The 27624-nt window shown below is 38.5% G+C and overlaps 1 protein-coding gene across 6 annotated transcripts in view; it reads right to left on the reverse strand.

Annotated features, from left to right (window-relative positions):
* HIVEP2 (HIVEP zinc finger 2) overlaps positions 1-27624 on the reverse strand; it is a 194220-nt gene that overhangs the window by 94084 nt on the left and 72512 nt on the right. The window contains exon 2 of one of the 6 annotated variants that reach the window (XM_072825919.1): positions 1250-1368. The exons of the other annotated variants lie outside the window; for them this stretch is intronic. The gene's annotated coding sequence lies outside the window, so the exon portion shown is untranslated. The remainder of the gene's footprint in view (positions 1-1249; positions 1369-27624) is intronic. 6 annotated transcript variants of the gene reach the window in all.

Below are 27624 nucleotides of genomic sequence, written 5' to 3' on the forward strand. Positions count from 1 at the left end.
CCACAGTGCAAGTTAATGCACTCTGGTCCTTTTCAGCCTGCAGCCACTGTCTGAAACAATACAGCTAAGTGAGATGTGACATTCTCCCGTTCATCTTATTAGGGCATTAAGTCTAAGGGGTAATTAAGATCATTTAAATGCAAACATCACTGTTCCATTGCTAATATCCTCCCAGATCGTTCCCATCAGTTCTGTTTAATTAGAGAAGCATCACTCGTTAATGACAACCTGACAGTTTGGTTTATTTGACAGGACCAAGCACAGAGTCTCATTTTGGGTAACAAGAACTGAAGGTGAAGCATCAAACTCTCAGTCACGAGCATGACTCAGCTCTTGGACCCAAGACACTGTACCTGGGCAACCTGACCACTCGCTCCACAGAAATGGAGTTAATTCAAGAATCATCTCCTAGCCTCCCCACTGGTCGGTACAGCTTTTTGCACGAAAACATGCAGAAAACAAACTAAGAAAAACAAGAGCATAGAGAAAAAAACTCAAGATCAATCCCTCTCCCTCTCGTGGTCTTAAAATGGGATTCCTAAGGACGGGGACAAATGCCATAAGCTTCTGGAGCCCTGCCAGGGAAGCAAGCAGCAAAGGCAAACGTGGCATATGTCCATCCGCCTCGGGAGTGACAGGGTGCCATCGTGAGAATCCTGGCTGCCTAAACGCTCAGTACGACACAGAGGACCTTGTGAGTTTTCCTTTCAGAGGAAATGAATATGAGTTGAGATCACTCAACTCTAATCCACCCTGTACCTCAGGGTTAGCCTCTGGGCAGCACATGCCCTGTTTAGGCAGCAGTCTGTCATGACCCCGCCTGTCATCCATAGTGCATGCTGGGGGTGGATGCTCCTGACTCCTTGCTAATCCGGTGTGGGGAAGGCCAAGGTACAGAGTTTTACTTGATTGCATAAAACGTAGAGCTATTTTCAGCTTCTGAATCATCATTTCTGGCTGTTTCACCACCCTTTAAACCATATTACAACTCTTCAAAAATATCTTCCCTATTCAATTTTCACATATTTTCTCCTAAGCAAACACTTAAAGGAATATCACTAAGTTTCAAAAAGATGAAACCATGACATGGAAGAAAAAAAAGAAAAAAAGAAAGAAAGAAGAAAGAAAAGAAGAAAGAGAGAGAGAGAGAGAGAAAGAAGAAAGAAAGAAAGAAAGAAAGAAAGAAAGAAAGAAAGAAAGAAAGAAAGAAAGAAAGAAAGAAAGAGATCAAAAAGAGTTTTACAAATACCTGCAATTTAAAACGGTCACCCTTGCAAGAAGTGGTGGGTCAGGCCCTACAATTTCTTCTGTGATCTTCAAGCCCTTTAAGAAACCCTGGACAATTAACACTTAGCAGTACTTCGGTGCCTGAGGACACAAATCGATTTTGTTTTAGTCACACTTCGAAGAGAGGAGAAACATTAAATAATAGAAATAAAAAAGCTGCTAACTGATATAGGAAGAACCTAAGCTATTTCTGTAATAACTCCCCTGGGATTTATGCTGGATGTTATAAAAACAGGATGTTTTGTTTGTTGTTCTTCATAAAAGACTACCAAACCCATATAAGACTACAAAACATCAAAATTACAAATCTATGTGATGTTTCTAGTATTAAAAAAGACAGATGGAATTTTTATTCATGTATTTAAAATTTTTGCTCAATGTGGGATGACCTCTGGTAACATGCTCTTGTTTTTATGAATGCCAAAAGGGAAACAGTTACATAATTCTGCAATGGTCCAGCATCCTAGTGCAAAGAACCTAATTCTAAATACAGGACAGTCACAGATCAGTCTTTGCTGCTAAGACTTCTTATTTTTAAAATTAACATGAATTAATTCATGTTATCTGGATACCTGTTCCATTTAGTTAGACGCTAATCCCAACAATATAAAGATTCCAGTAACAAACTGTTGCTAATGATCCTTCAATGCAATGTGATGAAGCTATCAGTATCAAAGGATGAACTTAATATTAATGGCTTGTGGGTAATTTTAAATGGGTATGACTAGCACATCCAGATATACAATTTTATCTGTATGTAGCGGGGAGGAAGAGAAGGATATAGCAGGGGAGATGGTTATCATCTCATAACTGAAATCATGAATTTTCATTACCTTTTGCCTAAGTAAACAGAAGCATACATATCATGCCCTTATCCTGACCCACAGAGCCCCATTTGAGGAGGTAGAATAAATGAGAAGAGGCGCATATAGGAAATATTTGCACCTAAATATTCTCCCAACCAGATAGCTGAGTTCTGCTCTGTGCATTCAGACGTTTTTGAAATAGCTGGGAAAGTCACTCAAAACACTGCACCTGCTGCCATAATGCCATGACTGAGTCTCCATTCAAACCAAGTCCAAGCACCAAGTCAACCATGAGTCTAGAAAGGAAATAAATACAAGCCTCTTTTACTCTCTGAGGTCCTAGGGCCTACATCTAATCAATAAGGCTGATGGTTTCATTTTTTATAGAACTATAAAAAATATCTATTTAATATCTAGCCACTTACAAACTTTTCCACCTGGTGAAATAAAAATTTTGTTTCCTTTCTCAATATCTATAATATACTATTTTTGCCATTTGTTAGCATATTAGACAATCACTTTTTTAAAAGTTTATTTTTAAGTAATCTCTACACCCAGCGTAGGGCTTGAACTCACAACCCTAAGATCAAGATTCGCATGCTCTACCAACTGAGCTAGCCAGGCACCCCTCAACATCATTTACTAAGCACCTACCACATGCACCAGTGACTGTAGTGCATCAGAAGGTACACAAATGTGTTTTCTGACCTCAGTGACTGTGACTTACAGGTAGGATGAAAAGTGCTGTTGTATAAGTTACAATAAGGCCCCCACCAAGTGGTGGGTGTTAAGAAAGGGTTGAGAGTGGACACATTTGAAATGGATCTGGAGTAATCAGCAGAAGCTTGCCAAGGCAGACAAGGAGAAGAAAACAAGTTTGAGAGGAAATAGAGTATATTCAGTTTTAGAACAAACTAGTTTTGAGGTGCTTTAGAAACATTCAAACAGAAATGTCCAGGCAGACATAGATACAGAACCCACAGGAAATGTAAGCTGAAAATCCACTTTGGAACACCATTAGGATCACCAGCATTTAGAGTTGATACTTAAAACAATGGGGCTGGTTTTGGGGAGGTAGAGAAAGAAGAAGCCTGGGCTGTACTTTGGAGAAAACTACCAAGATGGGGAATATGGGAAAGGCTGGGAACAGAGGTAGGGCAGCAGTTCACAGTATCACAGAGACATGCAAAGAAAACTATAAATGATAAAGACAGTTGAATACAAATCAACAGTAAGTCAAGTAAAAGACCTAAGGGGTGTCACTGAATTTCAAAATTAAGAGATTGTTGATATTCCTTTCTGAAGCAGGTGGCCAAAACCGTGATGCAGTTGAGATGGGTAATGTAGAAGCTAGAAAAGCCATTAAGATTATCGGTTCTAGTTTGTCTAGTATCAAAACGGAAAAAATTTAAGCATGTTTCATTTTCCAAGTTGAGAGACCTTAATAGCTGTGGCCCTGGGGGGAGGAAAAAAAAAGTCTTAACAATATTCTACTGGATTAAATGTTGGCCACAGAGGAGAGATAAAATTAAGACTTCAGTGTGTTAAAGTAAAATTTCAGATTCTCCACAATTAACTACCTACTAATGGGGATTTATTGATTTGGGAAGCCAAAAAGAATCAGTAAGAAACCATATAAAACTGGAGAAATCTTAAAACTTCTAAAAGGCAAAAGTAAATTTTGATCATAGAACTTTCAAGATGAACAAAACTTTATAGATAATCCATTTCAAGCTCCTATTGGAAAACAAATTTCAAAGCAATGCAACAATAACAACTTCCATTGGGAAATATCAAAACCAAATTTAAATTGTGCAAGATGAAAGAAATTGCTTGTAACAAAGAGGAAGCACAAACTAGCCTGTTTCAGAAACCTTCAAACATTTGATTCAGCCATCTTGATAGGAGGAGGTTCCTAAACCTGGTGATTACAAGTTATTATTAGTGAGTGCACGAAGATTTCTGCAGCGGTACCCTGAAAAATTCACTGACCTCTCACACACTTAGCAACTAATAACTAACTCCTCCTGCTCAGGCTGGTGTCACGCCTCATGGTGGCTTTCACCCCTTGTCTTAGGACAAGGACATATCTGCATTGAAAAGAGTAAACAAGGAACGGTGCCAAATGAAAAATGTAGTTTTACAGTGTAATGGTTTGTGTTGTCTGATTAAAACTGAAAACCCAGTTTTATTCACGTGATGAAAAATTGAGGAAAAAAAAATGCTTCTTTAGAACTTAGAAAATGACTTATCAAATTGGTTTCTGGAAGATATAAAAATAAGAGAGTTTCTTTTGCATTTCTTTTTAAAAAGTTTTCCAACTCCCTTCGTCTTTGTCTTGAGTAAGAAATGCAAAAAAAAAAAAAAATCTCACCAAGAGGAAGCAACTTTATCAGGCCTGAAATAAATAAAGTCTGGTAATAGGATCTGACTCCCAGCCAAGTGGGGTCCACCTGCCCTCAGTCTGGAACGACTTAGAATTGTGGCTCCTTCATATTTAGACATACACATATACACCAAACATTATCTCATTTCTTTATGAGATGTAGCAGATAGTTTGGCAGCCTAGACTCTGTTTAGACTGCTCTGATTTCCATAAAAAGGAAGCTTAAAAGTTTGGGCTTACTACTGAAAACATGAAGAAAATGAACGATCTAGAAATAGTAATGGAGTTTGAAACAATCAGCACATAGAATGATAAAAATAATCAACATTTACTAAATCTTTGTGCCCCAGCAAATGTGCTAAGTGATTTACATGTATTTTCTCATTAAATCCTTTATGAGGCAGGCACTAATATTACCTCCCTTACGGATGACATGAGGCCCCAAGTTTAAGGAATTTATCCATTGCCTCACAGTAATGGCTGAAACTGTTTTTTTAATCCAGTTAGTCTGACTCAAAACCAATGTTTTTGAAAACATATACATAATAGTAATATAAAAAGATGCGTGATTTGAAGAAATCCAAAACCAGTGCCAAACCAAAGAAAGTTTAATATATTGAGCATTTCTATTACTCACTATCTATACTGGTATGACTGAACCACATAGCAGTAGTTTTGGGTGTCTAGTATGGGGGTGAACCATGTCCATATACAACAGTGATAAAACACTTTCACACTTAGAATGAAGGTCACTGCTCTAAATTGGGCAACAGAATCAAAATCTTTCTTATACAGTTCAAGAGTACTCTTTTACCCAGATCATTGTCCTAATTTACTTTGGCACTGAAAAGTGTTTATTACTATAAAGTAAAATGAAAATTGATGGGTTTGGAGGACTTTATATGCCTGTGTTCCACTAGATTACTTTTGGAGGGCATGCCATGCTTTTCTTCTCCAGAAAATACAATATTTCTCTGTTCTTAAATAAAAACCACAAATTTCCAAAAAAGAAACAAAACTTCACTACATAGATATTCTTTTAAGTTGTGTCTTAACTTCATTATTGGGAAATGTCTTTATTTAATTTTTCTATCAAAAAATACACTTTTCTTATAAAATGTTCATGATGAACTCTTTATTTCCCCTCATTTATTAAATTCTTCATTCAACAAACAACAATTGTGCCCTCCCAAAGCCGTGATTCTTGTCCTCATGGAACTTAAGGGCTTGAGAAGGACAGACATTGAAAACAGATTGTTACTGTGTAGATCCCATAACAAAAGGCAAGACATATAATCAGAGAGCCAAGTAATAGTATTTGAGAAAAGTGACTCTCTTCTAATTGTACACATTTTAAAATGTGGAAGCTAAGCATCTCTCCCATCATGATCCAAAGCCTCAAATTTAGAGGTGGTTAAAACAGACACATGTTAAATCTACCACAACTATGCTTTCTTTCAAAACTGGTAAGTATCCTAGAGCATCCGGAATCCTATTTGGAAATCATCAGTACAGATGATCTAGAAACTTCCCAATAGAAGTCACCAGCCACCATTCTCTCATCCTAGCTTGCATAGATTTATCATAGAGTCTAACATATCAGTTTGTGCAACTTGACAAATTTAGAGAGAAAGGTTAGAAAGAACAGACAGCATTATCAGAATTGGGAGACCCTTTCAAGACTTGGAGTAGCAGGCTTTTCTGCTATACCTGTGTAGTCTGAAATGATAAACATCTCTAGCTTTGACAAACTTGATGTAAAAATCTGGTATTTGACGTAAAAATAAAAAGTGAGGTATTTTTGTTCCTCTCTTTTAATTAATCTAAAGTCCCCTTAGAAAAATAAAATAAAATAAAATAAAGTCCCCTTAGTTACCGCACACTTGTACAACATGTATCTTTTCCTTTTACTCTTTCTAAAAATCTGCTAAGATTCGAGCTGTTTTGTTATGGATTTTCTTCAGTTGGTATCTCAGTCCATAGATTAAGGTGTTTGTCTTTTCCTCCTTTGGCCGACTTAGGCTTACTAAGTCCATTTGGCAAAGATTGTATACAAAAGCATGTCCAAATGGAATCCAAGGAAACCGCCAGATGACTATTGTTTCCACATCAGAGAAGCAAACCATAGATGGTCCAGCCTGTCTGCCCTCCAAGTCTGGGACTTAGAGTGGGAAATCCCAACAAAAGGGGGAGTCCAAACTGCCTATTGAGGGTCTCTTTGTGGTTTCGGTGAAGAACTCACTTGGAATAGGCAGGAGCTAGACTATTATACCTCATCTTCCAGCATGCCAAAATGGTTCCTTCTTAAAATAAGTCATATTCCAAAAGCTCAGTTTTATGTTTACTACTTGAAATTTGGAATGTCTCCCTCTAAAACCAGAATCACAAACAGTGATTGGCATTCCAGGCTAGCCTAAGGCGATGTAGTAGGAGCACTAGAGAACCTAAGTCACCTTACATGTCATAGCCTTTTTTTTTTTTTAAAGATTTATTTATTTATTCATTCAGAGAGAGCTAAGAGAGAGGCAGAGACACAGGCAGAGGGAGAAGCAGGCTCCATGCAGGAAGCCCGATGTAGGACTCGATCCTGGGTCTCCAGGATCACACCCCGGGCTGCAGGCGGCGCTAAATCGCTGCGCCACTGGGGCTGCCCATGTCATAGCTTTTATTCGAAGAAATAGTCTCATTGAGGACTTGAGTCAATAGGATATCAAACTACTCCTTACTTTTTTCTACATGGGCCATAAAAGTCTAGGTAGAATCCCAAGAGGTAAATAATAATATAAGAACAGCAATACACGTTCTTCAGGGGCAGAGTGATGGCTCAGGGGCATCAGCAGGGAAAATCTTGGTGACACTAGTCTTTTGCAAAGGCTGCAGTGGTGGTCTGGTTACTGGTAGCTACTGAGGTGATGGGAGAGTGAAAGAGAAAAGCTGGCCCTCAGAATAGGTCAATCAGAAACTTGAACAGTGGTGAAAAGGAAGTGTCCTCAAGTTGAGGGCAAGAGGAAGAGAAAGGGAATTCCTGCCACAAGCCAACAGGGGAAATCCCCTGGTTTGGGTTGCTAGTCACTCAGTCATGGGATTAGGAATATTCATCATTTGGTAATTTAACCCTCCCAAACCTTACTTTCTTCTCTGGTTTCTTAAAGTCAAGCCTTCTGTTGTAAACGAGACTGCTTCAGGCTGGCATATGTGCAATGTTCCCCAGCTTTACTGCTGGTCTACAGAGGTCCTCAACCAGGGTGATTTTACCCCCAAGGGACACTGGGCAATGTTTGGGATTATTTCTGGTTATCATGGCTGGGGAGGGGGTGCTATGGTCATCTAGTGGGTTGACATCAGGAATGCTGGTTAATATCCTACAATGCACAGGACAGCCCTCCACACCAAAGTATCATCTATCCCCAAATCTCAATAGCACCTACTTGAGAAACACTCTAACTCTATAACTGTGCAAGGGTAATGTTGTGTTACTTGTTACTGTGCTCATGATGTGTCTAAGCAAGTGATTATAGCACACAAATCCTGCTGATCACTATATTACTCAAACTCCCTTGTGAAAATCATACTCAACTAAGAGAAATTCGACAATCGACATCATTCTTCAAAATGAACAGAGTATGACATTTGATTTTTAACTGAAGAAATAAAATCAAGAGAGCCAAACATTGAGAGCCTGGCAGTAACACTGTGGCATGAAGTTGGTATATCACCAGGATCAAACTGCAGCTTTCTAGAGAACAGCGCTGTGCTAGCTCCTGTGTGAATGCAAACCCTGCCACCAATGCCACATCCTGCTTCTTAAGCATTTCCATAAACAACAGCTGTATTCCTCACTGAGCATCCAATGACAACCCAGGAGTGTCAGCTACTTCCCGGAATGCTCACAGCGCTCCAGGGTTAGAGCAATCATCTCCCCCAGGAAATCATTTACTGGGCTGGATGTGTGAAAAAGAATGAAAGCAGGGTCACTCATCAGGGCACAAGTAGTTCTGTGACCAGGACAAGGGACATAACCTTTCTCTGGTCCTCTCTTTCTTCAACTGAACAGAGAAAGAGGTTGACTTAGTCATTTCCAGCCTCCCTTTCAATCCCCACTGCCATGATCTGTTTTCTTCCCAGATGGTAATGAGAAGGGGGGCTGCTCCAAAGCAAGTTGGAAAAAGTGGCCTTGTAAAGCCCTCTCCAGTGAGGGCCCCCATTGTGGGGAGTCTGTGAACACAGCAGATGAACCACCCAGGCAGTAAGCAGTCCCATAAGAGAAGCCTTTTTGAACAAAAGCGAAAAATGGCCCCAAGCTTGACAGAGCAAGTCTCCATTTAGCTCCAGGCTGTATTAGAAATGATGACTGTAAGAAATCAAGGAACAATCTCCATGTGTGCGCAGCAGGGAAAGGACTAATCATTACACACTGGCCTCGTCAGCCACAGCCTCCTGCACAGATAGCCATCACCTCCCAAGCACCCTCTTCTCATTAGGAAGGACAGAGCAAGAGTACAGTGTGTTTTTAACTGGGCCTTTGTAATAAAAATCACAGACAAAAGCAAAATGGGAAGGCAACAACAACACCAATTTGAGCAGCTTTTAGATGGAACGGACAAATGCTTTATGTATTTATATCCATTTGGTAGAGACCCAAATTAGTTCTAGTGCTAGGGAATGGCTCAGCAGGACTGAATGATCTGCTGGGATAGTTTCCATTCACTGTTCTATTCTACCGTAAGAAAGGAGACTGTTTTCATGAGTATCCCCCCACTTCAACCCCCCTCCCCGACACCAAGATTTTTATGCCATGCTTCTGCTCATACACTTACTGTGGCTATTTAAAAGTAACAGTATCAAAGACATACTCAGGTCCTATCAAGTATGGAAAGTAAAAGATTCTATTTCTAGTCCTCAAGATTTTAAAAACCTGAACATGAAAAAACACATTAAAAATATGCCATGCCCGGGCATATGCAAGAAGTAGAACTAATAAAAATCCGTATTTCTGTCATTTTGACTTTATCACAACTTCCCAAGGCTATGTTTTCCCAGCAGAAACACCAGGATTTTATATGTGTTTGAAATACGAGGCCTTCTGATAAAGCGTGTTTGTTTTTTTGTTTTGTTTTGTTTCAGTAAGAGCTGATCTTTCTCAAACAACCGCCATATGCATTTGAGAGTGCTGGACAACCACCGTCTCACTACTTTTTGCCACATGCTGTTGAGGGGGACATGGCAGGTACTCTCACCCCATTCCACTAAGAAATAAACGGCAAGGGGTTAAAAATCAGAGCCCTTCCCCACCTCACCCCCCCAAATCCAATTCGATCTCCTACGCCTCTTTACTAGCTAGTCCTCTCCCTAAGCCTCCTCAAGGGAAAGGAAGGAAAAGACTCCCCTTCAACTTGCATTACTGCCATTGAAAGACTGAAGTACTTCTCTGGTAAAATGAAAAGGCAGACAGATGCCAAGAGTTGAGTTCCCTTTCACTACAAAGAACTCTAACATGGCCAATGGGCTACAAAAGAATCAATAGCAGTAATGACCGCCTTTTGTGGAGGGACCCCAGCAGTCAGCTGGACAGGGGACATTGCTAAGCCCAGGTACACGGCCTGGATCAAGGATCAAACATTCATTGCCTGCAAACAAGCTTCACGATTGAGAAGCATGAGTAACTTACTTCTTAAAGATATAACTGTAAAGTCTGATACAGACAGACAAGTGTAAATCCTTCAACGCACAGACCAAATGCTCAGCTTGGTGACCATAAAATGCAATGAGCAATGAAATCTAGGCTACATTAGTCAACTTCCAAAATTCTAATACCCCCCTTTTAGCCTTAAAAAGATGACATCTCCACGTGCACAAAGAAATGGCCAGCAAGGGAGAGCTCTGGTTTAGAGGGCTTCCCGATTACACCGAACCCACACACAGGAAGTGGAGGGGAAACCTCTGTGACTGGTCTGTACTAACCTAGCCTTCCGCGTACGAAAGACGGCAGATAAGGGAACTACTCCATTTCAACTTGGCTCTAAAGCATTTTCTTTATTGGGAAGAAGGCAAAAGTAATCAATAATTGCCCAATTGCTTCTGTGATCATTTTTCTTCCCATGTTGTTCACAAATGCAGCAGTGATGATGCGTTTCTGAGATTCTGAGAACAAGAGACAACATCTTTGTGATCTCGATTTCACTTTTGAAATTGTTACTTAACTGCCACCAACCAGCAAACATACGCAAAAAATAAAGAGGTCTACAACATTTAGAAAGTGGAGCTTGAGTTAACGAGCAAATGAGAAAAAATATTATGTCACTTGCCATCAAATGTTATCTGTCAACTTAAAATAAGAATCCAAATAAAGAGAGGTTCAAACAGTCCTACAATAAGCTATTGTATGGTTCATAAGTCTGGGTCATTCACAACTCCCGGAAATAGCTGCATGTTCGCCAAATGCTCTTATTTTGTATGTTCTCACGGGCTTTCAGGGCTTGTGCAAATTGTTTTCCAAGCACCATCCGGCCATAATGACCAGGTTACTACTGATAATTATGCTTGCCTGTCTATAGGTTTGTCAGCTAAAGAAATCCACAGACGGCTGTCATAATGAGCAGAAATCTACTTCTGCCACAGCTGTGCTGACCACAATGCATTAGAAAAACAACCCTCTTTGCAATAACCAGTTCTGGGCATCACTGGTTAAAAAAGACTAGTTTCCTGTTTTTCTCAAAAACTTCAGAGTGTGGGTATTGCTATTTTTTACCCCACCCACACCTTTTCTCTTTAATTGTTGAAGATTTGGTGCTGTAAACACCTAATCATGGGCAATACACACACACACACACACACACTACAGCTTCGGGTTTAATTTTAGGTCAGATTTATCCTTTCCAAGCCAACACCTGCCCTCTATCAAGGAGAGGAAGGGAGCATCCCCCTGGAAAGGGAGCTCAGCCCAGGCTTGGGCAACACCCCATCACTCTATCACTGGGACAAGAACTAGGAGCAGGACAATGGCACCTCCAGGTTGGCTGAACCTGGCTGGAGTCCTGGAGTTGGGTGGCCTTAATATGGCACAAAGCATCAAGTGCCCTGCCTGATATATCAGCTCAATTATTCTAAGCTATTCTTCCTCACTTTGAAATGTTAATTCTTTCTTTCCAGGAGAGATCTAAGTAATCATGTTCAGTACAAATCATCACAAGGGCGGCTGCCCCTTCCACTTGATCCCAATAAGGTCCCTGCTTCAATGTCATCTTCTCCCATACACTCTCCCCATCCAATTAATACACACAGAGCATACGTGTTGGTATGGTTGACATATATCTGTCCCCCATGCTAGGCCAGACGCTTCTCAGAAGAGGCAATACTGTTTTGTTTACCCCTGCTATCTCTAGCACATGAATAATACCTGGAAAAAAGCAGGTGACTGGTTAATATTTGCTCAGAATGAACACCCCCACCCCACATACTGCTAATTCACAACCACCTTTAGCTCACTTCCTAACCCCTTGTCCCAGCTTTGTGGAAACCCTTAGCTACTGTACTGTAGTTTGTTTGCTTCCACCTTTCTTATAAACCCAGAGTTCCTAGAGCTGGAAACTGCACTGTGCTCACTGCTCAGGACCTAGCATATAATAACTGTTCAATAAACATCTGCTCAATGATGTTAAATGAATCACCTGTGATTGCCTAGCTTGAGGCCAGGGCTGGTGTAGACACTGTAGAAATATAAAAAGGGGTAAAACACAGATTTCTTTCCATAACGTTTTTCCTTTACCTACTCTATAGCTTTTGGTCACTACTAGAAAAGTCTGAAGTATTTCCTCAGCCAACAGCATTGGCTTAAAGGCAAGGCAGTAAGAATTAATCCACATAAACTTGTCAAAACAAGGACCAGAGAAAAAAATTTTAAAGGAAGTTGGAAACAAAATGTTTACTGCTGTCCTGCTAGGCAAGAAGTTGAGGTAATATCCTTTGAAAGTCACTGGACCGGAAGGATTCTAACCAAAATCAAATCTTCATTTTGGTTAAACTTCACAATAGGGAATATATAAAAATTTTTCCTCCTGTAAACTCTCCTTTTAAAAGAAAGGCAGAAATTCATCAAAGGCCTCTATTCCCTCAGACCTTCTAAATTTTTTTCTGAAACTGTAAAAGGGATTAGAAAAACTTTGAGCCACAATTATGCGCTGCCTTTGCTGACTCCCATAATGTTAAGAACCAAGAAGATAAAAATTTAAATGAGCAGAAATAAATTTATAGTGTTTATCATGTTTCAAGATTTTTAAAAATTACTTATATGTACACTCATAATTGTAAAGTTCTACAAGCTATCCATTACTGTTACTGCGAGCCCTGGAAATAGGCCTTATTCCTAACAAATTTTGCAACTTGTCTAAGTAATAAATGGACTTTTTAAGATGAAGTAAATCCTCTTTGATTCCTATGTGCTTCATTTAACTATGAAAAAAATAAAAATAGAAACAACTTAAGTCAACCACCATTTCACAGAAGACTTGGATCAATTTTCAAGGAAATTAAAAAGCTACTTAGTACATGCATATATCAGATAACTTAAAAACACAACGGAGCCACATACCAATAGTGACACACGAAGGCAATAAAACAGCATATTCAAATGTTTAAGTGCATTCACAAAGGGAAATGTTGGTTAGAATAACAAAGCCTCTTTGCTTCTGTATGTTTGGAAATAAACATGGCCATTGTTATACTTTGTTACTAAGGAGCAAAGTCTTTCCCTACTCAACCACAGATCAGTTAAAATTACCTTCCCCAATATTAATACTCACATGATTGATCTTTAAGAATGAACGTACTAATAATGATGAGCTCTAACATATGTACTATAGGCTTGAATTGAATAAACCATAGGTTCTATATATGAAAAAAATGGAATGCCATGTCTCACATAAACCAAAGATCTAATACAACATTTGATTAACTGTGAGCAATATGACAGCCCAACAAAATAATTCTGTTTCTTCTAGGTGTCCTTGGATAAAACAGAATAGCACCATACAAATAAATCAAATTTATAAAAGACATACACATTTTGCAATCGGGCTGATGCAAAAAATAAAATGAACATTACATGAAATAGATCTTTTGGCTTTCATTCCAACTCATTAATAAATACCCTTGAAATTACCCCTCTCCTTCTGAACAATTTAATGTTGTTTAAGTTCTAAGTTGTCAGCCCCATACTTTCAGATTATAAATAGATAAAATTCAGTGTATGGAACTTCTTTTTAGAAAAGGATTCCATTTCAAAGTGGACTCCTAAGAAAGAAATGGTAAGTAAGCAGACCAGACAGCGTGGCAGCCTTACTGGAGATTAGAATTTGGTCCACCTGCAAGAGCAGATGGTTACTCTGGACAGCTGCAGGAAGATGGGGAAAATAGCTTAAGAGCTATTGATTTCTGTAATGATTAAAAACATTGCCAACAACAATAAAACAGCATTTAGATTTTCATAATGTTACTTGAAAATTTTCTCAGGAAATTTTAGGTTTATAAAGTTAAGGAGGCACATCAGCCTGGCAATCTCTGTAAGCCTCTGTTATCAATATTTTATAGCTGAATCTTTTTTGCTGCCCTACATTCTCTTTTCCCACTGTATAAATCTCCACAACAGACAAGAAGCACTAATAAACGAAACATGGGTTTAGCTAATATAATTACAAGAAAGAATGAAACAAATTTATTGTACTAGATTCCAGATGTGAAAGACAAGCATCAATTCTTCCTCAAACAACTTTACTACTTTCAACACTTAAAAAATGCATGTATAATATATTAAAATATATATATTGCAATGGATTTGCTGTTGTAGCAAATGAAATACATAAAAGTGGAAAAAAATGGTTGGTTGTATTTTTCTTATAACTTCTCTGCCCATGGCTCCACACAAAATTTAATATGAAAACTCAGGTATCAGAACTGTATGCATAAATAAACTCTGAATTATAGTACTTTGTATTAATCCCAAATACAAGCCAAATCTTTTCTCAGCCTTGTCAATGTTCCTGACATTAACGCATACACTGTTTTTGTTTTAAGACCCTGAATCTTTTTGGGAATTATAAATTAACTTCTTTAGATTATTAATGGATACTAATAGTTACTATGCATAAAATAATTCCTAAAACATTGCTTTCTGAAGAATCAAAAAGCATACAAGGTACAATATCACAAAATATTTTTAAAGACAGTGCATGTCAAATATCAAGTTATGAATCCTATAAATTTAATTGAATTCTCAGAAGTAAAGAGGAAATAAAATAAGTATAGAAAGTCCTTCTCCAAACAGATCAAATTCAGTAGTAAATACTATGCCAGTTTTAGAATATCAAAAGTATCAAATCAAAATTTTCACAATACTTCACATCTATCTTCATTTAACCATGCTTTTACATGTTACATATTTCAAAGGTCCACTCTTGATAACTCAGGGACAGGTGCTAGGATCTTATAAGGAATAAGATGTATTTCTTTCTATGGAAAGCCTACATTCATTCCACTGAGAACTGATTCAAGGAATATTTATAGTTCACATATCCTTAAAGCACATTTATAAGCAAAATCTTTATTTAAATCTCATCCTTATTTTTTTATGGAGCTTTTGTTCCAGCATAGAAAAAATGTTTATACTGCTATAAACAAAGATTGTATTAAAAGGATATATATGTGTTAGCAATTCTCAAATTAAACATGCATGATTTACCTTTGCCTCTTCCACTGGAAAAGACCACCCAGTAAGAAGTCAGACCAGCAAGAGGGCTGTCTGGGGATCCCTCTCTTTTCTTTCTGTTACCTATGTTGAAGACTTCACTCTCCCCCTAATCCTGCAGCCTGGAATTAGAACCATCTTCTCTGGCTCTCTCCCTGACTCTCAGCCTACAGGAATGTCAGCAAGAGCCTCCCCAGATCCCTCCAACCAAGAACTCTCCGAGTAGCCAAGAAATCAGGAGTGGAAAAGATGCTTCTCCCACAATAGCAGAAAAAGTCATGTTCCCCAATGTCACAGCCTGTCACTTAGAATGCATTTTTCCAGAGAAACTGACACCCAAGTCTATAACTCCTTACCTATTACTAATACTGCAAGCGCTTTACAGGTCAATTCAGTTTTGTGACTTAGCAAAGAAAAATATTACCCCCCAAAGTTTTATAAGTTGGGTATCTTCTGTGCACATAGAAGGACAAAGAAACTGGAATCTTTACACATGACACTTCTACAATCTATAATTTTTTGAGCACCTAGTAACTTCTAGGTGCTCAAACTTCTATGTAATAGCAAATGTATTTATTCTGTTCTGTTAAATGCCTTTATTCTGCTCTGTATTGCTTGTTCTTTTCTTTAAAAGATTGCCTCTTTTGGAATTTCAGTTCAATCCACCCTGCCTCCCTACAAAATTAAATACAAGGAAGGGAAAATTTACTCCACATAATCTGTCTTTTGCCTGGATGATACTTTATGTCCGTCGGTATTCTTCTTTCCTCAAAGGCCCAAAGCCCAAAAGAAGAAATTCAGTGCATTCCTTTTCTTTTTTTTTTTTTAAGATTTTATTTATTCATGAGAGACAGAAAGAGAGAGAGAGAGAGAGGCAGAGACACAGGCAGAAGGAGAAGCAGGCTCCATGCAGGGAGCCCAGTGCGGGTGGGACTCGGGCCCAGGACTCCAGGTTCACACCCTGGGCCGAAAGCAGGCGCTAAACCACTGAGCCACCAGGGATCCAAGCGCATTCCTTTTCAAACTGCAATTATCTTCCATGGGGCTAAACACCTAGGCAAGTGATCAATTCTCACCTCGCATATTAAATATACATATATATGTGCTAGAGCTTAAAATTAAAAACTAGACTCTTCAAAAAGCGTTTCCTGCAGCAAGAGTTTTATCACAGTCTATGTGGTTTTTGTTTCTGCTGTTGTAGTTTTTTATTCTCTAGTAAGAAAATAAGTATATTGACAGTCAATATACTGTCAATATATTGCTCTAGAAAAATCAAATCTCCTCTGAGTGACCCTAGGTATCTAACATGCTGCCATTTTTACAATTCAAGATAGTCTGGACTGCTGTGTATAACCCAAGAATTCAAATTCCATTTTCTATTGTATTTCTAATTGCTTATTCAGTTAGGATGTGGGGTGGTGTGCATTAATGCTGTCAGGAACATTGTAAGAAAATGCTGAGTGAAAGACATAAAAACCCTAATCTTCATTAAAAATTAACCAAACAAGACATTAGGGTTATGTTATGAAGTAATGAGGGTCTCAACTTACTAAACTGAGAAGAACAGAAGTGGAAAAACTTTTAAAGACTAGTGTCACCATTAGTTTTCTCTTTTACTTGGTTCAAAATCCTTGCATAATGAATACAGTAATACTTAATAAATGTATATGAACCTACCACCTAACTTCTTTTGCAGTTTAATTAGGTGGCTGACTTCAGGCATACTATAAATTATAATGACAATTTAATTACTTCTTTAATGTGCACACTTAAAAGATTTATAAACAGGAATAGAACAGCCCCGGACATTGAGAAGAGGCACACCAAATGAAATGAAGCACAACCCAGGATGATGACAGAGATAGACGATTTCTATAAGATAGAGTTGAACCAGAAGGGGTTTTGCATGCTTCAGTAAACAACTGTTCTACTGCCTCACGACAAATTATGAACAACCTATATAGCTTCTTTATAACCTTAACTGTTTTTACAGGGAAGGAGCTGCACCTGCCATATTTTATTTGCCAGCTATGCCTTTCCGAGAAGGTATAACCTTCCCAAGAAGACTCTTGCAGTGAAAAAGCAGACCTCTGAGAGGGTCACAATTGGTTCCAACCCTTCATCTGGCACTGGCCACCTGCAACTGTGACTAAATTGACCTCCATGGATTTCAGTGTCCTTGTCTGTAAAGTGAAGAAAATCCCTCCTTCACAGGGCTGGGTTGTAAATCAAATTGGATAGATAGGGTGGTGTGTTGGCTAAGAGGCATACGTCAGCCTCTTACTACCTTCAATCAAGCATGGTGTTTATTTTCCTTGTGTCTCCGTTTCCTCATCTAGGAAATGGGAGACAGTAACGGTGACTGCCTCAAACGCTCACTGGAGAACAAATGAGATTAATGCACCCAAAGCACACTTGCCTGACACATCTAAAGTCCCCAGTAAATGTTAGCTATTAACAAATCACTAAGCGTGGTCATTGGCACACACTTCCTTTTCCCCAACGCCCAGCCACACAGATATTTCTAGCAATGGGCAGTTCCTGAAACTTCATCTCAGGCTGTAAAGCTTTCTTTTGGAATTAGGTAAGGGCTTACTGCTTTCTCTTTTTGCCCTATGTATGTGTCTCCATACCACAGTACCTATCTTTAAATTTAAGTTTCTAGAGCACAAGTATTTTGTCTGGAAAGTTGTTTCTGTGAGGCACCTGCAGTCTTATGAATCTGGACATGTCTTCAGTTACTCAGAAAACATGTGGACAATCCTAAAAGCAGTTCGTATTCTGATGTTAATGACAATGAGGAAAATTATTTCAAGGACTAATAGGTAAAGGTGTAAAAGGACTTTCTTTTTATCTTTAAGGTGAGTCTCTCCCTTAAGTGATTTAACCATATCAGAATTTTATTTCATTCCAACTGGGTCAGGCACACCTGGATGTCTCAGTGGTTGAGCATCTGCCTTCGGCTCAGGTCGTGATCCCAGGGTCCTGGGATCAAGTACTGCATCGGGCTCTCAAAAGGGAGCCTGCTTCTCCTTTTGCCTGTGTGTCTGCCTCTCTCTCTCTCTCTCTCTCTCTCTCTCTTTCTCCCTGTCTCTCATAAATAAGTAAAATCTGTAAAAAAAAAAAAAAAAAAAAAAGATTTACCCCAAATGGGTTAAAATGCAAAGAGACTCAGCCCAAAAAGGCCAATTATCCCTTTCTAACTGCTAAAAGAACAACAAAAAGTTTCTTATTCCTTTGAACTGTCTTTATTAAAAAAAAAAAAAAAATGAAAGAGACGATAAAAAATAGAGCAACATTTTTTTAAAGATTTAATTAATTAATTAATTGACTGCTTGATTTTAGAAGAGGAGGAGGAGAGAGGGAAAAATCTCAAGCTGACCCTGTGCTGAGCCCAGAGTCAATGTAGGAGCTTGATCTCATGGCCCTGAGATCACGGCCTGAGCTGAAACCAAGAGTCAGACTGAGCCACCCAGGTGCTCCTGAGCTACAATTTTTTGATGGGGATTTTTAGTTTTCTTCCCTGCCCCCACAGTAAACTGCAGAATGGGGACTACAGAAGACGGGGAATAAGATCCAGTGGGTTATGATTAATCTTAAGTACGGCTATACTGATTCTCATATTTCTAACCAGCTCTGGTAAGCATGGTGTTATTATTCCTCTAATAACCAGCTGGATATATGCCTTGGTGTAAATATTTATTTTAATCAAAATACACTCAATTAGAAAGCACCACTGCCTGCTTATATAAGAAAACAAACATTTTACTCTTTTGCTATTACGTGTTTTCATTTGTCTTTTTAAAAATGCATGCTATTAAGAATCAAGCTTTATGCTTACAACTTTACAAAAAGGCTATATAATGAGTATTTCTTATTGTACAAGTCAGGCAATTGTATATATTCAACCAAATGTTATTAGCTGCCAGTGGTATTTATCACTCTGGCATCAATCTACTGTACATTTGGTCAAAGATAAAACAAATATCTGGCTTGAACTGCCTTCTACAACCAGTTGTCATCATCACAGATTGATTGCAACAGATATGCTTTTGATACCCAGAACCTGAACACACCATCCCTGATTCTTCCTCCACCCACTTCTGTGACAGCTTTGGTCAGCAACAGCTGCAACTGATATATTACTCTACTTGTCTGAGTACATGGCAGAAATATAGAGATTAGATGACATAAAGCCTTGAATACTAGACATAGCTCTTCTAAAGTTTTCCTGAACTAGTCAGGAAAAAGGAAAAGATTTCTGATGAAAGAATCTGTATGTGTCATCAGTTACTTAGAAAACATATGGATAAATAACCTCCTTTCAATAATTAAAACATTCACAGTGAAAGAGTAGCATGCAAGAGTTGGAAAGTAACCCCGTGTTTTTAAGACAATGAAAATTCCAAGAGGATCCCATGTGAAGGTCTTGAAATGTGCTAGAACAGGCCACTTACTTTTGTATATGTTCTCATTTTTAGAAAGAAAAATTCCCAACAGTCTCAGGATCACCCATCTGAATAACCCAGTTTCAAGCCTTCTATATCATCATTTTATACTACTAATCTGGCACAGATTAGCAACAGAAAGGAAACATTTGTCTATCATCTTAAAACTAGAAAGACATCACATGGCAAGACCGCTGTGTCAGAAATTTCCGTTTTTAAGAGTGACACAGTGCATAAACAATAGTTATCCTACTGAGCTACAGTTCACTTAACCTCACAGCCCAGCTGATGATTGATGAAGGGTCAAGAGGGTAGCAGACTTTGGGTGCACTACACTTCAATCCTTTATCAAAGATGGCAAGAGGCCATGTACTACAATAACGGAACAAATACTTCCTTTTGCCATACAGTAAATTCCTTCCTCTGATTGGCTAAAGCTTCAGCCCATGGTTCACACAATAAAGACAGGTTCTATCATTAGCAAAACACATTTTAAAAAGCAGTCCCTTAATTCCTGGGCCAAGTGAAATGTCTGTTTCTCTATGGCAGTTAATAACTAGGTGTATCTTTCTGCCTCCTTATGCTAAAACATCTACTAAAAAGACCATAAAGTGACTTCAAAAACCCAACCTCAGCACTTTTTGTGCTACTTCTTGAGGCAGATGCCCATCTGTAAAGGCAATTAAGCCTTTCAGTATGCGCAAGAGGCACACACAGAATGTTCTAATCAGAGAGAACATTTAATATATGGCAAATCATACTATTATTTCCATTTATTTGCAGTATTTAAAAAACACTATCAAGTCATGGTTACAGATTCAGAATCAAGGAGAGATATCTATTTTGAAAGAAAATAAGAAGGCAGAATGTTTATTCAAATGTTTGGAATTCTGGTTAATTGGATTTGTTATGATAACTGTCAATCAGAAAACATTTCAACCCATTTTGTTGAAAAATCTTATTTTTTTCATAATGTAGAAGTACAATTTATTGTCTCTATAGTATTTTCTCCTCCTTGGTGTGATTCTGAACATCTTTCAAAATTACAGAATAATCCAGATCTAAGTGATACAGAAAGTTTGAATATATATCAAAAACCCTAGATCAGTGGTTTGTAATCTGGGATGATTTTGCTCCCTCAGAGACATCTGGGTATGTCTGGAGACATTTTTTGGTGGTGAGGACTGAGTACAGGGGATTGGTACTATTGGTATCTACTTGGTAGCAGCCAGGAACACCACTAAACAACCTACAATGCACAAAATAGAGTCTCTACAACAAAGAATTTCCCGGACCCAAACGTCAACAGTACGAAGGTTGAACAACCTTAGTCTAGATTTTGTTTCAAAAAAATGTCACTGTCACATCACCTCTTCTCTGAAAAATAAAATGCTCATGGACAAAAAAATTTTGTATTATGGCTAATCAAAAATTTAATGCATAAAACAAATTTATTTGCCAAAAACATACGCATTATATACAAATTCCTCATTCAGAGTAGAAAAGGATTTCATAAAAGCCGTGTATTCAAATATAATACTAAAATCAATTTAATCATTGGTCGTTAACATGCATGAAGCAATTCTTCCAATTTTAAAATTTGTTTCCAAGATACTGAAGCACAACACTAAATTTTCTCTGATCACATGATCTTTAATATGACAAATAGGATAACCAGAATATGGAGAAAAATCCAACTTTTAAAGCTGTGTTTAATCTTAGAACCAAAAAATAAATTAAAAAATTTTAAAAAAGATTAAATTATATGACAACCAGCATCATAAAATGTACACTTGAATCACAATCAGAAGACTTACTTAAATCAAACTAAGGTTTGGATTATATATGTTAGTAGCTTTATTTAGTAACTTAAGTTAATCAACACAGAAATGCCAAAAAAGACCTGAGTTAGAATTATACTCATACAACTAATCTTGTAGTCTATGTGTTCAATCAGTGAACAGGTGTTCATTACCTTCCTTCCTAGCAGAAAGGAAAGACTGGCGATTTCTCCCACAGAACACTGATCCGAAAGGGCCCTTCAGAGAGATGAAACACAATCTTCGCTCAGAGGGCAGGAGGAGACATGGGACGCTTAAAACCTCCCAGCCACAGTGGCAAGGCCAGCCCTGAACAGCTGCAGGTTAGTGCTCTCAGAACTACAGGAGGAGGTCCCTAGGCCCCCACCAGTACCCCTCAGTGTATCTGTGGCAGCAGAGGACCCTCTGCTGCTTTGGGATTCAGCACCAAGGTTATTATAAATGTGAACATTTTTGTGTAGCAGAGAAAGCCCCGTGGAAGAAAGGATGTTACCACCTGAGTTCAGGAAGTCTGCTCTCTGATCTGACCCTACCCCTCACAAGTGGCTTGTCTGTGAGCCAGTCACTAAGTGTCTCTGGGGCACAATTCCCATATCTGTAAATCAGGGTTGTTGTGAAGATTAAATGAATGTATACAGGAGACCTTTCCACACCACCAAGCCCCATAAAGCACATGAGTTTGTTCCTATGAAGGATCACTACAGCAGAGCACCTTCTTTCTCTATTCTTCTACATGCATCTTTCTGCTCTCTCTAACCATCCGTCCCTGTACCCTTCCTCCTCCTCTCCAGAGACATATCATTAAAGTCAACCAAGTGTCATTAAATAGAACCTAAAACGGTATAAGAGATGGTACATTTCATCACTTCAATATAGAATTTCATTTCCTCTTTGAACCTACATGAATGCAAACTGCTTCAGATCCATTTTTCCTCTTAAACTTCACTACAGGACACCTTGAGGGGGTCAGTCTGTTGAACATCCAGCTCTTGGTCTAGGCTCAGGTCACGATCTCATGGGTCATGAGATCCAGTCCCACATGGGGTTCCACGCTCACAGCACAGTCCGCTTGAAATTCTCTCTCCCTCTCTCCCTCTTCCTCTGCCCCTCCCACTCATTCTCTTTCTCTCTCAAATAAATAAATAAATCTTTTTTTAAATTTAAATTAAATTAAAAAAACAAACTTCACAAAAGTCCTGCAATAGAATAACATTATGTTTATTTTACAATATAGGAAAAAACTGAGGCACATAGAGAAAAACTTGTCCAATTTTCACTCAGTTAGGGGCACCTGGGTGGCTCATTGGTTGTGTCTGCCTTTGGCTCAGGGAGTGATCCCGGGGTCCTAGGATCAAGTCTCACATCGGGCTCCCCGTGGGGAAGCCTGCTTCTCCCTCTGCCTATGTCTCTGCCTCTCTCTGTGTCTCTCATGAATAAATAAATACAATCTTTATTAAAAAAATTTCACCCAGTTAGAAGTAAGGGAACCAGGACAAGAAGCATGATAATTTAATTCCAGAGCCCACACTCTTAACCACTACCAAGAATAATCTCTCACTTCAAAATTAACATTATTTATACAGTTGAATATCAGTTTTTGTAAAAATGAGCCTTACAATGCACAGATAGCCACACAATGCACAGTCACCCCACAGCACAAACACACTGAATCTTTTTCTTTCATAAACCTCCCCATCATCTCCGTTTCCTGACAGCTTCAGGACATAGACGGCAAGATTGCTGAAATCAACTTTTTGCCTAAGACAGGGTCCCATCATGAACCAAATTTTCTTAAGCTCCAGAAGAAAGTAGCTTCTCCAATGAGATAATCTCTGATGTTGCAGAATTACTGGCATGTGTAGTGAGATAACAGAAAGCAGTGAATACATAAAAATAATAGTGACAATGATAATCATATTGACACGTGCTTATTCACAACATTTCATAGCTTACAGAGTATTTCCATATACATTGTTTCATTAGATTTGGATCATCCAGCCATGAGGAAGGTAGATTTGCAAGTATCAAAAGGAAAAAAGCAAGTCAAGTGTCAGAAAATTCAAGAAGAGAACTAGTGTCTTAAATACCCAAATTTCAATTGGTTATTCTATGGCCAAAAATGAGATTTTGGAGCCTCTGAGGGGCCAGAACAGAACACATCTGTTGTAATTCCAAAATAATTTTGAAATTCTTATTTCTTCTAAAAAAGATAAATGAAGCAAAACAAAACAAAAGCTTTATAAAAATAGTTCTATGTGCATTTTTGTATGATAAATAAAAATCCTAAAAATACAAATCTAATCTTCTTTTTTAATTTTTATTTATTTATGATAGTCACACAGAGAGAGAGAGAGAGAGAGAGAGAGAGAGAGGCAGAGACATAGGCAGAGGGAGAAGCAGGCTCCATGCACCAGGAGCCCGACGTGGGATTCGATCCTGGGTCTCCAGGATCGCGCCCTGGGCCAAAGGCAGGCGCTAAACCGCTGCGCCACCCAGGGATCCCCCCAAATCTAATCTTCTGAAACACACTATGTGAATCGATTCAGAAGCTAAAATCATAGAAACACGTACTTATAAAAGTGCAATTGCATATGTTTGCATTAACACCCCACTCAACCCCCTTCATCTTGCTTTCTCATCTGTGCTGCCACAAATCACTTACCTTTACCTATGCCTCAAGCCTAACACAGGACTTTGTACATGGTGGGGACTCAACCAAGGCACAGATAGGCTAATTAATGGCAATTAAGCTGGTAGCTCACTACAACAGTCTTAAAATACATATTGTTGAAAACACACAGACAAGCAACCCTAAACTCAGCTGAAATGCAAATTTGAGCAAAAGTAAGCCACAGATTTAATGGCATTGCAACAAAAATGCTCCTTTGGAATCTCATAGCTCTCAGTCATTTGGGCCCAGGGTAACACAGGGAGTAGTCCTTTAAAACTACTATGGTATCTTCTGAATCACTGCCATTACCCGAGAAAACCCCAGGAAGTGGTTTGATTGAGGAGCTGGACCCGTGCGTAGATATCAGCTGATGTCTCTCACACATACACACAAGCTGGTAACAATGGGGACATTGTGAAACCAGGAATAACCTTCTCCTATCTGCGGTAGTTTGGGAAATCATTTCTAACCCAGTGAGTATGTAACTTGGGAACAAGTCAAATGGTTAATTATTCACTGAGAGATTAGTAATTAATCTGTTTTAGACCAAGTACTGTAGGACCTGAATAACATAAGGATGTCCGATGTCTGGAACAATGAGTCTTTGGGACCACTTCCAAAAAGCCGCAATCTTTCCTAAACAGTTATGACTAACCAAGAACAAAGCCTAAGTGCAGGCAGCTACTGGCAAAACCTAATCAAAATGGACAGTGATTTCATAAAACCTTTCAAACTCACTTTATTTTAAAATAGAAATTGATGACATCTTTTTTTCTTTTCAATAAATGATTAGTGAAAATCACAGTATTACTCCATGAAACACATTTAAACAGCATTCATATCTTTACCTGGAAATGAAAGGAAAAAGGCAAGTCACCCTACCAAACCAAAACTTAAGGAGATACTGTGATTTATCGACACATGTAAGTTCAAAATAAATGTTTACCCCTTTCCTGAAATTGAAGTTAGCCCTTTTCTGGTCAATTTTGAGATTTTAAGTAAGATTTCATGCATTACTGGGGTTTGTTTTACAAATTTCCCATTTGATAGTTTTCAATTTATCACTCCCTGGTTCCCACCCTTTCTGACTGAGGCACCCCTAATCCACTATTTCTCTGTATTTCAGCCCCCCCAATCCCAACCTCTGTAGATACTAATTTTCTGTGGGATCTAACAAGGTTACACCAGCAGCCATAGGACACAGCTTTTCCACCACCTATATCAGCAACGTTTCCCTAACAGAAAGGATTTGCAGTGCCAGTCATAAAGCATTACACATCTTGTTTACAAACACCATGCACCTCAGACAATGGCATGAGGCTGCATCACAGAAACACAGAACCAAGATTCTCCTGCCTTCCCTTCCCTTCCCAGCAGGGTACCCAACACATACTCTCCTAGCTCTCCCATGCAAAACTACACTAACCTTCTGGAAAATCCTTTACATCTATTCACTAGAGGGAAAAAAAGGGTGGGGAGGGGGTTACCCCAAACAAGATATTTATAGAAACAGACTTTTTTTTCATCTTTACTTTTGCAAAGGAAATGGATGCCTTCTTGAGAAAAGCTGTTTATGCAAAACAGCAAAATCTGGGAAAGACTGAGAATTAATCCAATCACAGGCATTATTTAGAATGACAATACTATTCACAAATAAGTGATGTACACAATGATTACCATGAACCATGTGTGCCTTTAATGTTATTAATCATAATAAAAAATAAGTGTATTTGACTTCTTTTAAAATAGTTAATCCATGAATGGAATATATGGTTACTCTTCATTTTGAGCACACATGTCCCAGGTACTCTGGATTAAAAGCAATTTAATCCACCATTTGTGTATACTGAATTAAGCATGATCATACAGCGTTAGGAGCACACACCAGAGAAGAAACCAGTCTGTGACTACACTCGCTTTTCCGAGCTCGCCTCTAGACATTTTAAGAGCAGCTTCTGGAAGGATGATAATAAACTCAGAATAGATGAGGTGTTCCCTAGCTCCTGAATTTGTTAAGGTTGACCAGTAATGCTTCTACTTGTGTAAGGAATGAGTAATGTCCTTATAAAAGACTGTGTTTTCAGGGAACTGACCAACAGCAAAGAAAGAAAACATATTTGCACCAATCCCTAAGCAGTTAGCATGACTTTTGCTTGGAACAGGAGGACATACTGTACTTAAATTTACCCACTACAAATGGTTCCCCTCCACTCAGCCATTGCTATTAAAAGAACCAAGCTGTTCTAAAGACAAGCAGGAAGAGGATATCCAAAATGTGTAGGTGGGATATTTTCATAGAGCTTCTCTAAATTCCAAATACCTGAACAAACCAAACCAAGTTAAAACCCCAACTCAAGCTATGACCCATATTAATTATAAAAACAATGTCCACCCTTTTCTCTATTCAGTTCTATCTATGAGTATATTTTTTATAAAAAAACTTTTGATAAGACTGCTCACAAATGTTTGCAAAGAACCATGCCATCCTAGGTCTAAATTTCTTTCTTTCTTTTTTTTTTTTTTTTTCAGATTTTTTTTCCCTCCAGTTCCGGCTTAATAAATATATACCTATTTGCTTTTTAAAAATCTATTTTGGGGACACCTGGATGGCTCAGTGGTTGGGCGTCTACCTTCAGCTCAGGTCCTGATCCTGGGGTCTGGGATCAAGTCCCACATCGGGCTCCTTGCAGGGAGCCTGCTTCTCTTTGCCTACGTCTCTGCCTCTGTGTGTGTGTGTGTGTCTCTCTCATGAATAAGTAAATAAAATCTTTTAAAAAAATAAAAATGAATTAAAAAATAAATATCTATTTTGTCCCGTGTAAAATAGTAAAACAGTCCAAATATTATTATTGTTCTGAAAGCAAAGTTTTTGAAAGACATGCCCTCATCATTGATTGTAAGGGATATAGTGAGTATGCCCTATATGCCTGCACCATAATAGCTGCCATAGGGATTCAAGACTTATAACTATAAATCAAAGCCCCATGCTTAGGAGCTAACCATTTAGTATGACATGCATACATAAAATTATTACATTTCCCTCTGAGAGGTATAGACAAAAGGAGGAGGAAAATCCTTAAGGAATTTGGTTAGCATGGAAGAAAAGAAAGGACACACGGGAAAGAAGAGAATAAACAAAAGCCTGAAAATCTGAAAAAACACAGCTCATTTGCAGGACATCAAGGAGGTCAACAGAACTGATCAGAGGGCTAGAGACAAGTTAAGAATTAAAACTATCCAGGTGGGACAGGTTCAGAGGTCACTTGTCTTAACATCTTTGTTTTACAAATAAAGAAAGCAGGCTCAAGGTGGTGAATGAATCAACAAATACTTTGAAGTGCTATTTACTCTACTAAGCACTGAGATGCAAGGGTGAGTGACAAAATGTCATTGACCTCAGCAAGTCCAAGGAGTTAAGTGAGGGGTGGAGACAGACCAAAACAAACAAACAAACAAACAAACAAACAC

This window comes from Canis lupus, chromosome 1 (assembly GCF_048164855.1).
Source record: "Canis lupus baileyi chromosome 1, mCanLup2.hap1, whole genome shotgun sequence".
Classification (NCBI taxonomy): Eukaryota; Metazoa; Chordata; class Mammalia; order Carnivora; family Canidae; genus Canis; species Canis lupus.